General features: G+C 40.3%; 1 protein-coding gene across 7 annotated transcripts in view; it reads right to left on the minus strand.

Moving 5' to 3' along the window:
* Positions 1 to 13,691, minus strand: part of ELOVL5 (ELOVL fatty acid elongase 5) — an 84,893-nt gene that overhangs the window by 43,625 nt on the left and 27,577 nt on the right. Inside the window, exon 1 of one of the 7 annotated variants that reach the window (XM_064597714.1) lies at positions 7,664 to 7,696. The exons of the other annotated variants lie outside the window; for them this stretch is intronic. The gene's annotated coding sequence lies outside the window, so the exon portion shown is untranslated. Of the gene's footprint in view, positions 1 to 7,663; positions 7,697 to 13,691 lie in introns of those variants that run through there. 7 annotated transcript variants of the gene reach the window in all.

Below are 13,691 nucleotides of genomic sequence, written 5' to 3' on the forward strand. Positions count from 1 at the left end.
TTGGGCAAGTGACTCACCCTTTTATGCCCTGGTTTTTTTATAAAATAAATGTAATTACAGGGGCATGTGGCTGGCTCAGTCAGTAGAGCATATGACTTTTGATCTTGGGATTGTGAGTTCAAGCCCCATGTTGGGCATAGAGGTTACTTAAAAAAAAATTTTTTTTTTAAAGTAATTTAAAGTAATTTTAAAGTAATTTTTTTAAAGTAATACCTTCCCTCATGTTATTAAATAAATACATACCAAATACTCAGGATGGTGAATGCCTGGCACACAATATAGGTTGCAAACATGTTTGTATTATTATCATCTTACAAAGACCTTTGCCATTACCAAATTCACATTCAATAGTTACGAAAAAGTTTTGCTAAGCCACGAATCAGAGTTCCCTGGAAAGGCCATGGGCAATGAAATGTGCCCACATCCACCACTCACAGCTCTGATATTCTCTATTTTGGATGAATCACATGCCATAATGATTCCTGTGAATATGGAGATTTTTGAGTCTCTAGATAAATTCCTCTGGAATGTTAAGGGGATATTGTCATTGACTCCTCTGTGGATGGAAGAGAAAATCAGTATGGTTCATACCATCTTTAGCACAGTGGAAGGAGGTCTGTACCTGAGATGCTTTTTTTGTCCTCCTAGCAACTAACACGTAGAAGATGCCCAATAAATTTATTCATTTACTACAACTGGGGAGGTGGCTGAGTTGACGAAGGTCACAGGACTTGGGTAGAGACAAAATGTGAGGCCAAGTCTCCTACCCTATGATCTACTGCTCTTAAAACAGCCCATGTAGGGGCACCAGTTAAGCATCCAACTCTTGCTTTCAGCTCAGGTCATGATCTCATGGGTCGTGAGATCCAGCCTCACGTCAGGCTCAACGCTCAGTGGGGAGTCTGCTGGAAGATTCTCTCCTTCTGTCCCTCCACCTACTCGTGTGAGTGCTCTCTCTCTAAAATAAATAAATCTTTAAAACAAAAACAAAACAGCCCATGTAAACTTTCACAGAAGCATCTTCATATACTTATTAAAAGGATGGTGACAATATGTATCAACATCCATGAGAGTAAGATAATTAATTTTATGTTAAATAACATTATCAAAAAATAACATTATCAAGTTAAAAAACCAAAAACCAGTTGTATCCACCTATGCTGCTCAGTAACAGAAGCCAAAGAAATCTTCCCTAGAGGGGAAGATGATGGAAAAAGGGGCAGCAAAATCCTCCTTGCCTCCTTTTCATATGCCTGTCACCACTTCCACTGTATCTCAATCAGTGATTAAAATTACAGGCTTATTGTTTAAATGATGTGATTATCAGTTATACTGTAATTATCTGTTCATTTGTTCACAATCCCAATTAAGCTCTAAGCTCTTTAAGGGCAAACCTCTGATGTTCCCATTTGCAGCTCCAGAGAGCCTAGATCCGATGCCTGACAGGTGGCTGATTACTGGTTGAAACTACGAATGAATGAGGGAATGAATGCATGCCTCCATGCCTTTTAGAGTTTCCTATCAAAGAGTTCTCAATTTTGTCTGCATCGAGAATCACCTAGAAGCTTTAAAAAACAGACACTGTGATCCCACCCCTAGAAATTCCGATTCAGTAGTCTAGAGGCTGAGAAATTCATCTTTTTGAAACGTTACTTGGTTAATTTAGATGAACAGCCTTCTCTGGGAACCACTGCTATATATATATATATGTGTGTGTATATACGTATATATGTATATATGTGTGTGTGTGTATGTACATATAGATTAATAAATTGGGCTTTTGGATGCTAATAAATCCCCTGCAGTTCTTGAAGTTCTGTTGCCCAGACGGTATCCATATATTGCATTACACTGACAGAGTCTAGACAAGGACTATGGTCTCAAGGACAAACTATTTTTCCTTCTAACAAATTTTGTTACAATTCCCTGTTTGCTCTAACTCCACCACGACTGCTCTCTGAAGCTGTTAAATCTTGCAGTAATTTGTTCCTCAGCAACAGAGGCAAGGCTTAGAAACTCACAGGTCAGTGACACTGAGAGGGGAGGTTCTTCAAAGTCAACTCTCCCTTCTCTTGCTGGCTTTCCATTTGGTTCCAACACATGACCAAGGCACCAAGTGGAGCTCGGCCCTAAAGCATAAATGCTGCCTCTACCCCGATTAAATTGGAACTGGGAAGGAAATGAAAAGGTCTGTTTTAGTTATGAAATTGGTTATGAAATTTGGTTAGAAAAAAATATGACACTTTTATTTATTTATTTATTTTTAAGATTATTTATTTATTTATTTGAGAGAGAGAGAATGAGAGAGAGAACATGAGAGGGAGGAGGGTCAGAGGGAGAAGCAGACTCCCTGCCGAGCAGGGAGCCCGATGCGGGACTCGATCCTGGGACTCCAGGATCATGACCTGAGCCGAAGGCAGTCGCTCAACCAACTGAGCCACCCAGGCGCCCAAAATATGACACTTTTATTACCAGAGTGAGGCTTAACGAACAAGGAAGCTAAAACTTATTGATTACTGCAAATCCAGCTTTTCAAAGACTCAGTAAGGTATTATCCTCATTTTTAGATGAGGAAACAAAAGTTCGGAGAGTTCAGATAACTTGGTCAAACAACAAAAAGGGCCATTTACTTATTCCGCAGGTTATAGACTTGGGGTGGCCAACTGTCCTGGTTTATTGGAACTTAAGGGTTTCCCAGGTTACAAAATAAGTAGGGGGGGGGAAACAAAAACAAAGCAACCCCAGGAAAACCCCAGGCACACTGAGAAGAGCTGCTTACTCTACTCTGTCCACATCTTGGGCTCTTTGCAATTCACCATGCAGCTGATTTTTTTTAAAGTACATCTTCAGGCTATCATTTTGTCAGTTTATGTATTTCAAAATGCCACCTATGAAAATGAAAACCACAAACCTTTCTATATCTCACAGTACCCAAGACTGGTTTTTTTCCTGTAAAAAAAGTAAAACTGCTTTTATGATACAATATAGCATGGAAATTTTTCTACATAAGAATTTCTGCAAACTTTTGTTTCAAAATAGCAGTCGAGCCCAGGAATGGGTAGGTACTGACCCCTGGGCCTCTCTGCACGCCCTCGAGCCCATTGGCACAGCTCAAAGGGCTGCCAGCCGGCTGGGATGGGCTCCTCCCAGAGCTGCACACCAGGTCAAGTGCTCTGGCCGGAAGGGAAGGCAGTTTCACAATTTTACAACTTCCTCCTTTTGTATAGAAGCCCAGAGACAGCCAGTTGGCACCACTGAGAAGTAGTGCGCAAAGGGTTTTCATATGTCAGGAGGACCACCTAGCAGAAAGTCAGCATTGCTCAAATAGCTCTGGCCCTGTCTCTTGACAAGATCCACTAACACTCACTAGGATGGCTATAAACATAGACAACTGCAAATGCTGGTGAGAATAGGGAGAAACTGGAACACGCAGACATTGCTGGTAGGACTGTCACCTGATTCCTCAAAAAGTGAAACACAGAGCTACCTTAACATCAGCAATTCTACCTCTAGGTAGATACCCAAGAGAAATGAAAATATATGTCCACATAAAAACCTGCACACAAATATTCACAGTGGCATCATTTACAATAGCCAAAAAATGGGAACAATCCAAAAATCCATCCACTGATGAACAAAACACATCCACACAATGGAATGTTCTTTAGCCATTAAAGGAAGGAAGTATTGATACATACATGCCACAACCTGAATGAACCTTGAAAACATTATGCTAAGTAAAAGTATCCAGACACAAAAGGTCACATATTGTATGACTCCACTTACATGAAATGTCCACAATGGGCAAATCCATACAAAGAACACTAGTTAGTGGTTGCCTGGAGCTGGGGGAAGGATGGGGGTGGGGGGAGTGTAAAGTGCTGACCTATGTGGTGTTTTTGAGGTAATAAAAATGCTTTGAAATTAGATGCACTTCAAATAAAAACTTTAAAAAAGTAGAACTACTTTTAAAAAAAAGTTTAAAAATTTTGCATACTCAAGCCTACTTCTAGAAATCCTTATACTAAGGAAATAAAAGCTGAAGTGCATTACAATTTACCTATAGGACTGTCATCAATGACATATGTAACAGAAGAAAAATGAGGGGTGGGGGTGGTTTAAATATCCATCTAGAAGTACCAGCTAAATAAACTGTGGTACAAATATGTAATATTAAGCTACCATTAAAACAAAATTATTGGTTATTTAGAGAAATGAAAACCTATGCTTACACAAAAACCTGTACCTGGTTCACAGCAGCTTTATCTGTAATAGCCAAAAACTGGAAACAATCATACCATGAAACATTACTCAGCAATAAAAAAGAGCACTCTATTGATAGACATTAACAACCTGGAAGTTCCAGAGAATTATGCTGAGTGAAAAAACCCAATCCATTTATATAGCAATTTTGAAATGACAAACTTACAGAGGTGAAGAAGAGAGGAGTGGCTGCCTGCGGTTAGAGATGGTGCGAAGGCAGGAGGGAAGAGATGTGGCTAGAAAAGTCTGTAGCTTGAGGGTAACAATGTAAGTATCCTGCTTGTGACACAGAACTACAGTTCTGCAGGGGGAAACTGGGAAAAAGGCACTTGAGATCTCTATTAATCTCAAAATAAAAAGTTTAATTAAAAAAAAGATCCGGGTGCCTGGGTGGCTCAGTTGGTTGAGCGACTGCCTTCGGCTCAGGTCATGATCCTGGAGTCCCTGGATCGAGTCCCGCATCGGGCTCCCTGCTCGGCGGGGAGTCTGCTTTGCCCTCTGACCCTATCCCCTCTCATGTGTTCTCTCTCATTCTCTCTCTCTCAAAATAAATAAATAAAATCTTTAAAAAAAAAAAAAAAAGATCCATATGGGGCACCTAGGTAGCTCAGTTGGTTAAGCGTCTGCCTTCAGCTCAGGTCATGATCCCAGGGTCCTGGGATTGAGCCCCGTGTTGGGTTCCTTGTTCAGAGGGGTGTCTACTTCTCCCTCTGCTCCTCCCCCACCCCACTACTCATGCTCACTCTCTCAAATAAATAAAATCTTTTTAAAAAAATCCACAAAAGTGAGGAAAACAAACCAATAAGAAAGATTAAACATTTGATTTTTTTTTAATTAACAAATAATATATTATTTGTTTCAGGGGTACCGGTCTGTGATTCATCAGTCTTACACAGTTCACAGCACTCACCATAGTACATACCCTTCCCAATGTCCATCACCCAGCCACCGCATCCATCCCTCCCCCTCCACTCCAGCAACTCTCAGTTTGTTTCCTGAGATTAAGAGTCTCCTATGGTTTGTCTCCCTCTCTGGTTTTGTCTTGTTTCATTTTTCCTCCCTTCCCCTATGATTCTCTGTCTTGTTTCTCAAATTCCTCTATCAGTGAGATCATTTGATACTTGTCTTTCTCTGATGGACTTATTTCGCTTAGCATAATACCCTCTAGTTCCATCCACGTCATTGCAAATGCAAGATTTCAATTTTTTGATAGCTGCATAATATTCCATTGTGTATATATATACACCACATCTTCTTTATCCATTCATCTGTCGATGGATATCTAGGCTCTTTCCATAGTTTGGCTATTGTGGACATTGCTGCTATAAACATTGGGGTGCAGGTGCCCCTTCAGATCACCACATTTGCATCTTTGGAGTAAATACCCGGTAGTGCAATTGTTGGGTCGTAGGGTAGCTCTATTTTCAACTTTTTGAGGAACCTCCATACGGTTTTCCAGAGTGGCTGCACCAGCTTGCATTCCCACCAACAGTGTAGGAGGGTTCCCCTTTCTCCACATCCTCACCAACATCTGTCATTTCCTGACTTGTTAATTTTAGCCATTCTGACTGGTGTGAGGTGGTATCTCATTGAGGTTTTGATTTGGATTTCCCTGATGCCGAGGGATATTGAGCACTTTTTCATGTGTCTGTTGGCCATTTGGATGTCTTCTTTGGAAAAATGTCTGTTCATGTCTTCTGCCCACTTCTTGATTGGATTATTTGTTCTTTGGATGTTGAGTTTGAAAAGTTCTTTATAGATTTTGGATACTAGCCCTTTATCTGATATGTCATTTGCAATTATCTTCTCCCATTCTGTCGGTTGTCTTTTGGTTTTGACTGTTTCCTTTGTTGTTAAGCATTTGACTTTAAAAAAATTCAAATACCATCCCCTACATCCCCACTCCAATCCAATGACACATGGCTGTGACTTTCTGGCATGTGTAACCGTAAAGGAAGGTTTGTGCTGGAAAGGAACTCTCTGAACTAGGACTCCATTCGTGAAAGCTTAACCCCTGACCAAAGTGCTGGTATTTTAATTAAGTTTAATTTTCAGTCTAATGTAGCTTCTTGGTAAATGCTTATTTATATCCAGACTACTCAGGCTATGGGGAATACTGTTTTGATTAGTGTCATGTTCTGATTCACTTTAAGGGATCACAGAGCTCACATGGACCAGTTTTCATAGAATAAGAAAATCACTAAATATATCAAATAAAATCTTCCTTGGGGCACCTGGCTGGCTGAGTCGGTAGGGCATGTGACTCTTGATCTCAGGGTTTTGAGTTCAAGCCCCACACTGGGTATAGAGCTTACTTAAAAACAACAACAACAAAAAAACCCAAACACTAATAAAATCTTCCTAAATAACACTTATGATTTTATGATTTTATTTAATAAAATTTATGATGATTCAGAGGCATTCTGTGATGTTTGAGTGTTTCAGAGTCAGAATTATGAATGCCAAATCCCATTTTTCAGGCCTGCAGATGAGAAGGCATAGATAATTTGGATAAATCTGTAAATACACTATGCCTCTATGGTTTAAATAAGTTCCTGCAATCGGTCATTTCCTTGCCACTTTCCATTCTCATAAATGGAATGTAGAAAACTTTAGATAGCAATCGTTGAGAGATGTCAGATTCTAGATGTTAGATATTAAGAAAAGCTTACTGCACTGTGAAAAATAAAAACTGTGCTTTCTTCTATTTTTTGGATCATTTTCTTGTCAATCCACTGAGAAACAAGGTGGTTCAGAAGCACTTTTATAACGTGGACGAGTCCCATCATTGTGCTTTTGCGGTTCAGTGGGGTAAGCGCTGTGCATCCGTCACACATGTGCTCAGCAGTGGCCCTTCTTGCTGCTGACAGGAGAGAGTTGTTCAACTCCCACAGCTCTCCAGAGGACATGGGCACTCCAGAAAAGGCTGAGATGACTTCTCCTGTAACCCTCTCTGGAAATTCCCCGGCAAGATTAGATCTCTTCCTAGCAATGCTTTTCTTCTTTTTACGAAGTGCTACTTTCAACAAATGCACCATGGTGTTTAAAACCCCCTCGACAACCATTAAAAGTGAAATGCTGAGAATCAGGCCCTACAGTGATTACACTTTAGTGGAACTACAAGTATTTTAGCACGTCATATTAATGTAACTGAATATTCTGACTGGCTAATAACAAGATTTCCCCCTTCATTTCAATTCTCCCCAAGTACCAGTATTCAACTCTGAGCTGTCATAAAAGCCATATTGCTGTAACAAAATGAAAAAAGGGAAGCCAGCGATCAAATTAACATGAAGTCAATTAGGTGCCCACCTACAGCCAGAACACCAAGGGACAAATGCTAACAAGTCCCAAAATGAAAATTAAGAACATAGTTAAGGAGGAAAAAACAAACACCTACTTGTGTATAGAACTTGTAAAAATTCTTTCCTGGAGAAGCCTGTCAGGTGAAAATTTTAGGAAAAGAATTTAGGTTGCAAAATGCCTTGTATCATTGTTTAACAACATGCCTTTACAGAGCACCAAATGTGTTTATGGCCTTGTAGTAGCTGGTAGAGAGAACATGGTCCTTTCCCTGAAGTTCAGAGATCTAGCTGTCATCCAGTTGGAATCCACATCTTTTAGTTCATTTCAAAACACAAATTTAGCACAAATCAACAACAACTCAACACCCTCCCCCCTCCCCCCGCCACCTCTGAAAGGCAAGAATATTTAATTGGTGGGGAGGGGAACACATATAAAATGATATAAAATATCCCACTTTGATCTGGAAAAGCTATCACATTTTCCTACAAGGAACCAAATGAAAACAACTAGAAGAAAATGTGATTACAGAAGCAGTGACATGTTTAAAATGTACTATGGTTTTTTCCACTGATTTTTTTCACAGACATGAACAATTTAATATATGCCACCAGGGAGGAGAAGGGAAGGGAGAGGGTCCCAGGCCAGGCTGCTATAACAAAATACCATAGGCAGGTGGTTTAAATAACAGACATTTATTTCTCACAGTTCTGGAGGCTGAGACATCCAAAATGAGATGCCAGCAGATTAAGTTCCTGGTGAGGGCACTCATTCTAGCTTGCCGACAGCCTCCTTTGAACTGTATCCTCACAAGATAGTCCAGTGCTCCTTGGTCTCTTCTCTTCTCACAACGGTACTAATCCCATAATGGGCATACTCATGACCTCATCTAGACCTAATTACCTCCCAAAGGCGGGTGGGTGGGCGTGTGTGTGTGTGTGTGTGTTAGAACTTCAATATATGAATTTGTTGGTGGGGGGCATACACAAACACTCAGTCTATAACAATTTGTTGGTGGGGGGCATACACAAACACTCAGTCTATAACAAAGAGGCAATTTTCCATTTAAGACCTAACAGGAATGATTTCATTACAGTGTCTAAAGAAAACTGCTACTTTTTAAAAACCTGGTCTCTAAGGTGAATCTTTTTCATTCATTCAAGTTATCAAAACACATAATCTCTATTGACAAAAGGGCTGTGTTCTAGAAGTTAATTTATAAACTCATCTTCTGGTCTTCGGAAAATCTATTTTCTATAGAAATAACGTTATATTAGTAGTTATTAACCTTTTGTAGATCTCATAACAACTGTAAAAATCTGATTAAAGCAAAAGAGAGGGGCGCCTGGGTGGCTCAGTTGGTTAAGCGACTGCCTTTGGCTCAGGTCGTGATCCTGGAGTCCCGGGATCGAGTCCCGCATCGGGCTCCCTGCTCGGCGGGGAGTCTGCTTCTCCCTCTGACCCTCCTCCCTCTCATGCTCTCTGTCTCTCATTCTCTCTGTCTCAAATAAATAAATAAAATCTTTAAAAAAAAAAAAAAAAGCAAAAGAGACCTTTTCTCTATCCACAAATGATAAAACAGACATTTAGAGTCTTCCAAATCCTCGAGATCCCAGTCCCCAAATTAGGAACGCTACATGTAAGTGGTTGATAGATCTCCAGATGGGCACTATGCCACTTAACTCATAATGAAGTGGCCCCTATAGGACTCTAGATTCTCACTATTTCTAGGAGAATATAAAATCTGTAATATGTATAATTTGGGTTACAATCCTGTGCTCTGACACAACACTGTAACTTATGATGCTTGAAAAGCTGCTTGCCTGTACAGACCTCAGTTTCCCGATCTGTAAACACTGTGCAAAGTAATGCCCAATACTCATGGGGTTGTTGTGAGGATTAAGTGAGGTTATCTAAAACACCCGCACAGTGCATCAGCACCTTCATTCCTGGCAGCTATTTTTAAGATCAGCAGCAAACATCCATCAAACATACATTTAATGCATTGTGACAGAGAAATCCACAAGACAATAAACCTGCCTCCAGAGATGTCAGAGTCTAGCAAAGGGAGAGAGAAGTGATAAATAACTGTAATAGTGATAGAGGTGCCTGACAAAGGATGTATGGGGGAAATGGGAGGATAAAAAAAGAACAGTCAATTTTACATAGGGACAAGTGGGTCAGGTGAGGCTTCAGTGTCATGTCTGGGTTAAGGCTTGCCAGTGGAGGATGGGACCGAGGGGAGGGGAGGGGAGAGAAAAATGAAAGATGATGCTGGAGCAGCAAAGAAGGGCTCTAGTGTTTATTTTAAACTGGGGAGGTGGAGTGAGAGTGGGGGTGTGCAGGAGGCTGGAAAGGTGGTGCGGTGAAGGTCACGTCACTTTAGAAGACCACTGCTGTAGCCCACATCAGAGGCGGAGGACATCGTCGGGCCAAGTTGGGGAGGGAATGCAGGGGCCAGAGAGAAGAGATGTCCAGAGGTGGGCCTGGTGAGGAGAGGCAGGAGTCCAAGCTTCTGGCTTCCCACTCTGCACCCTGGACTACTCAAGGAGTCAGGGAGCACAGGGGCAAGCAGGCCATGAGAAAGGAACAGGGAAAGTTCTGACCATCTAGAAATGTACTGGTCCACTAATCTTATTAATCACAGATCGATTATACAGTTTCATATGTGCCTGCTGAGTTAGGAGGCTCACCATACAATCTGAATGCCTGGAGTGCAAATTACTGAAAATTCACTGAACTGATATGTTCTCTTATAAGGGCACCATTTGGAAGGTGAGCTGTGCATTGAGTTCAAGACGTTAAGCATAAGAAGGTTGACGCTTATGCTGAGACCTATGCTACACATTTGTTTAGGGATTTACATACTCGTGTCCAAAAAAAAAAAAAAAGCCAGTTATGCTCTAAGATGAATTACAACACACTTCTTGAGGCTGATTTATTTAGCAAACTGCTAGTTCCCTTTACTAAATGGTTTGCTAACGACTGCTCCAAGGGAGTTTCTCAAGTCACTTTCCCATCACATCAACATCCAAGAGAAGCTAACAACCATGGAGAACCTAACTAGCCCACCATTTCAAATGATTTTTTCCTTATTTTCAAGGCCACTTTTTTGAAGATCATAATGATTATAACAATAGCAACACTCAGTCCCTACTATGTGCCAGTAGTTTTTCTGCTATAAATTTACAAGGATAAACTCAATTCTATCATTTTTCACACATCCCCTCTGCACAGAGTACACTGAGGCAGAGGGCAGTTGAGTCATTTATCCAAGCTCACACCAATAGCAGACAGAGGGACTCCAGAGCCTGCTCTTTTAAGAACCACACCTACTCCCTCCCCAGTGTTACAGGAAAAATAAAAGGATGTTTACTGCAGGAAATCTGTAAGGTTTTTCTGTATCATTTTAAAGTAAAAACAAAAAGCAACCAAGAATGTGGCAGAATCCATGTTCCCGTTGTACCATTTATTAGCAGAGTGATGGTGGGCAAGTTGACCTCTGACAGCCTCAGTCTCCTCACCTGGCATATTCCCTTCAAATGGGACTAAAAATAATACCTTCAGATGAGATGGTTCATGTAGAGCATTTAGCATGGAGCTATGCTAAAATTTTTTAATAAACATACAAATATTTAAAATATGAATCTATGGGGCGCCTGGGTGGCTCGGTTGTTAAGCATCTGCCTTTGGCTCAGGTCATGATCTCAGGGTCCTGGGATCGAGCCCCGCATCGGGCTTCCTGCTCTGCGGGGAGCCTGCTTCTCCCTCTCCCACTCCCCCTGCTTGTGTTCCCTCTCTCGCTGTGTCTCTGTCAAATAAATAAAATCTTTAAAAAAATAAAGTAAAATAAAATATGAATCTATTTCTTTTTTCTATGCTTTAAAAAAGCACATCTTGCAATCCTGCATTTTTACACTTTAGCAATAATTTCCATCAGAAATCTGAGTTCTCCAATATTTATATAAATGCTTTAATTATTCCCCCTATTATCAGTCATTTAATCTGTTTCCAATTTTTACTATTCTTAAATAATATTGCAATGAACATCTTTGCACATAAAACTTTAGCTGTATGTTATTTCCTTGGGTGAGATCCCCAGAAATTGGTCAATATATTGCAAAATTTCTTTCCAAAACATTTTTACCTGTAACGTTCCCACCAGCATTGTCTACAGAAGCAGCCTACATAACTGAATCCTGACCAGGACTAGGTAATCAATCTCAAGGAAAAAAGATTTTTTTCCCTAATTTAGTCTAATATAAAATTTTCTGTGTATATATCAAAAATATAAATCCTACAGAAATTCCAATGGTTGAATAAATACTGAATTATACACTGAAAATATGGATAAATAAAGAGCCATTTCTGGGTAATGCTCAAAACAGAAAAAGGAATAATAAATACTGTGTATCCTCCACTTTCTAAAGGATTAATCTGTGAATATAATAAGCTGGTATTTGTTAAGTGGTCACTTATGTAAGGAATCTTTATTTCTCTCAGGTTATTAGTAAGTGGAATTGGCTGCATTCCACAAAAACTCCCCCTCAAACCAAGGAACTAAGTCTAATTACCAATTTGTAAAACCCCCTCTAGGAGAAGCATTATATCTTACATAAACAACAGTGATCCTCAAGAACAAGCGTGGATTTTAAAAAGCATAGTTAAAGCATTTGTTAAGTGTCTATTTTGTCTAGGGACATGGACCATTTTTTAATTTTATTATTTTATTTTATTATGTTATGTTAATCACTATACATTACATAATTAGTTTTTGATGTAGTGTTCCATGATTCATTGTTTGTGTATAACACCCAGTGCTCCATTCAGTATGTGCCCTCTTTAATACCCATCACCAGACTAACCCATCCCCCAAGCCCCCTCCCCTCTAGAACCCTGTTTGTTTCTCAGAGTCCATAGTCTCTCATGGTTCGTCTCCCCCTCCGATTCCCTCCCCTTTATTCTCCCCTTCCTACTATCTTCTTCTTTTTTTTTTTTTTAACATATAATGTATTATTTGTTTCAGAGGTACAGGTCTGTGATCAACAGTCTTACACAATTCACAGCGCTCACCATAGCACATACCCTCCCCAGTGTCTATCACCCAGTCACCCCATCCCTCCCACCCCCCACCACTCCAGCAACCCTCAGTTTGTTTCCTGAGATTAAGAATTCCTCAAATCAGTGAGATCATATGATACACGTCTTTCTCTGATTGACTTACTTCGCTTAGCATAATACCCTCTAGTTCCATCACGTTGTTGCAAATGGCAAGATTTCAATTTTTTGATGGCTGCATAATATTCCATTGTATATATATACCTCATCTCCTTTATCCATTCATTTGTCGATGGACATCTTGGCTCTTTACACAGTTTGGCTATTGTGGACATCGCTGCTATAAACACTGGGGTGCAGGTGCCTCTTCGGATCACTACATTTGCATCTTTGGGGTAAATACCCAGTAATGCAATTGCTGGGTCGTAGGGTAGCTCTATTTTCAACATTTTGAGGAACCTCCATACGGTTTTCCAGAGTGGCTACACCAGCTTGCATTCCCACCAACAGTGTAGAAGGGTACCCCTTTCTCCGCATCCCCGCCAACATCTGTCGTTTCCTGACTTGTTAATTTTAGCCATTCTGACTGGTGTGAGGTGGTATCTCACTGAGGTTTTGATTTGGATTTCCCTGATGCTGAGCGATGTTGAGCACCTTTTCATGTGTCTGTTGGCCATTTGGATGTCTTCTTTGAAAAAATGTCTGTTCATGTCTTCTGCCCATTTCTTGATTGGACCATTTGTTCTTTGGGTGTTGAGTTTGATAAGTTCTTTATAGATTTTGGATACTAGCCCTTTATCTGATATGTCATTTGCAAATATCTTCTCCCATTCTGTCAGGTGTCTTTTGGTTTCATTGACTGTTTCTTTTGCTGTGCAAAAGCTTTGTATCTTGATGAAGTCCCAATAGTTCATCTTTGCCCTTGCTTCCCTTGCCTTTGGCGATGTTTCTAGGAAGAAGTTGCTGCACCTGAGGTCAAAGAGGTTGCTGCCTGTGTTCTCCTTTAGGATTTTGATGGACTCCTGCCTCACAGTTAGGTCTTTCAACCATTTTGAGTCTGTTTTTGT

Source organism: Mirounga angustirostris, unplaced genomic scaffold (genome assembly GCF_029215605.1).
Source record: "Mirounga angustirostris isolate CCGP_5_RB_7025 unplaced genomic scaffold, mMirAng1.0.hap1 SCAF_8, whole genome shotgun sequence".
NCBI classification, from domain to species: domain Eukaryota; kingdom Metazoa; phylum Chordata; class Mammalia; order Carnivora; family Phocidae; genus Mirounga; species Mirounga angustirostris.